We start from the raw sequence: 3025 nt of genomic DNA on the forward strand, positions 1-3025 counted from the left end.
AAAAAAAAAAAAGAGAAAACTAATGGAAAACATAGCCTTACTTTCAGACCATATTTCCACTGTAAATGATCTGCTATTTGACATAACTGACGACAGACGAGTTAATTTAACATATTGGCAGCATCCACAGGAGGTATGAGGACCTACAAGCATGGACCTTGTTTTCCTCTGAAATAGAGGAAGGTCGTTGGTATGTCCATCCTCTACCCATTATTCTACAAAAACTGATCAGCACATTTAAGGTTGATTTGATGCTTGATCGTGACAGAGCTCATCCCAATCTTACTGTATCAGACGACTTAAAGACTGTAAAATATAGAAAGAAGACCAGAAAATCGTGCTACAACCCTGAGACATTTTTATATCCAACTGTCCTGGGCTCACAAGGATTTGATGCTGGCAGGTACTCCTGGCAAGTTGAAATGACAGGTCAGTGGGTCCTAGGTGTGTGTAAAGACCCATCAGCCAGTGCGACTGGTCCCGCAGCAGTTTCAGAAAACGGATGCTGGAAATTGGAGTGTTGGAAAATCAGTTGTTCTCCCCGTATGACATGCAGACAGATGGGTGTGTTTCTGGATGTTGAGGGAGAAGAGCTTTCCTTTTATGATATGCAAATGCGAGATCTTGTTTACACAGTTGATGACACTTTTACAGAAAACTTTGGCCTTATTTTTCTAATGAATCTCCTTAGGGCTCGCTTTCCATCTGTATAATCTCAGAAGATGGTGAATGACTCCATGTTTTCTATGTTCTTTCTGCATATTTTCGAAGAGTGTTGGCTTGCTGTTGAACTTTATTGTAGTTTAAGGGTAATATTGTTAGAAGATTTATTATGTTTTCAATGTACATAGGAAAAGGGAGTGGGTTTTTTGCTGTTTAAAAATTAATGACAATAGTTACTGTATTTCACAAGAATGAGAATAAACTTCATGGCATTAAATTGAAAAATAAAAATAAAAAGTGCTCCTGTGTGCTGCATAGTATTCCATTGTGTGAATGCACCATAATTTCTCAATCCATGCATTTGTGATTGGACATTTGGGCTGTTTCCCTGTTCTTGCGATGGTTCATAATGCTTCTATGAACATTGGTGTACAAATCTCAGTTTGTGCCTCAGTCCTCATATTCTCAGGGTATATTCCAAGTAGTGGAATAACTGGGTCATATTGGTTTCCGTACAAAGTTCATATACATTGTGTTTCACACTATCCTTCATTCACATTGTGTTTCATACAGTCATTGCAATTCATTATATTTTGAATTTTTTTTAAGGACAGGTTGTCATTATTTTTTTTTTTCTTGTTGTGTGCCATCGAATTGGATCCAATCTGACTGGTACAAGAGGAGACTGACCCTCCTTCTCCAGCGGAGCATTTGGTGGAATTGAACCGCATGCCTTCATGATTGCAGTGCAGATTCTTGCCACTAGGCCACCAGGAGTCCCTCCAATTGATTATATTTTATAAAATTAATCAATACTGAACTATACCCACTATTGCCCTGTCCTTCCAGAACCCCACCAGATCTTTCCCATTTCCTTTTCCCACCCCTCATGTTATGAAATATATTTTGAAATAGAACCACTGGGTTTAATAGAAGGCCAATGCACTTGATTGCTAACTGAAAAGTCTGAGGTTTGAATCCACCTACTGGTGGTTTTTGGTTTTGGGTTGTTTTTTTTTTTTGGGGGGGGGGGCCTGATGATCTATTTTCAAAAAATTAGGCATTGGAAACACTATAAATAAATTTTTTTTAAAAAAACATGGCAAATGAACAAAGATGAATGGTACAAGATAAACAAACACCGTTTGAATTTCCATACACCAGCAAGGAGATGCCTAAAAGAAAAATTAGAGAATAAATTCCATTTACAATTATATCCAAGAGAATGAAATATCTGGACTTTAACAAGGAATATGAAGGCCTCATACACTGGAGTTCTGGTAGCCTAGTGGCAAGAAGCTGAAGGCACACAGTTCGAGGCCACTAGCTGCTCCATGGGAGAAGGAAGGCCAATCTCCTCCCATGTGATTAACTGCCTCTGAAAAACCTCTGGAGAGTCAGCTATAGGTCGGTTCCAATTCTACAGTAAATAATAACATACATTGGAGCTTTAAGACAGTTAAAATTTAAATATGTTTATGTATTAGAAGACTGTTAAGATGTCAATACTACTCAAAATAATTTCTTAATTCAATGAAATCCTAGTAAAAATTCAGATAGCTTTTTTCATAGAAAGAGAAAACCAACTCTCAATTGTATTTGCAATGACAAAGATATCAAATAGTTAACACAATGGTGAAAGAGAAAAGTGAAGGAGGAACTTCCTGGTTTTAAAATACTGTACAGTTACAGCAATCCAAACATTCTGATAGATATAAGACACATCGCAAAGAGGAAGATAATTGAAAGTCTAAGAATAAAACTAAAAGTCAAATGTTTTTTATCAACAGTGCTAAGTCCATTCTTTTTGGGGAAGAAGGGTCTTTTCAACAAAAAATGCATGAAAAATTTAATTTCCTCATGCAGAAACATAAAATAGGACCTATGTCTCAAACTATACACAAAAGAAAACTCATAATGCATTTGGGTGTAAAAATGGGCCCAGTGGTGAGAATCTTTGTTTTCTGGATATTAAGCTTCAATCCATATTGAAGGCTGCAGTACTTGACCTTCTGCAGAAAGTGCTTCAGGTCCTCCTCAGTTTCAGCAAGCAGGGTTGTGTCATGTGCATAATGCAGATTGTTGATGAATCTTCCTCCAATCCAGATGGTGCATTTCTCCTCATAGAGCCCATCCTCCTGGATAATCTGTTCTGTATATAGATTGAAAAGGTTTGGAGATAGGACACATCCCTCGCATACACCCTTCCCAATTTTGAACTATGCAGCGTTTCCTTGCTCTGTTCTGATGACTGTCTCCTGGTCCATGTGTAGGTTTTGCGTAAGCACGATCAAGTGTTCTGGGATTCCCATTCTTCTCAGATTCAGCCAGTTTGTTGTGATCCACATAGTCAAATGCCTTT

Source organism: Elephantulus edwardii, unplaced genomic scaffold, assembly GCF_000299155.1.
Source record: "Elephantulus edwardii isolate Elephantulus edwardi_28Jun2011 unplaced genomic scaffold, EleEdw1.0 scaffold00027, whole genome shotgun sequence".
NCBI classification, from domain to species: Eukaryota; Metazoa; Chordata; class Mammalia; order Macroscelidea; family Macroscelididae; genus Elephantulus; species Elephantulus edwardii.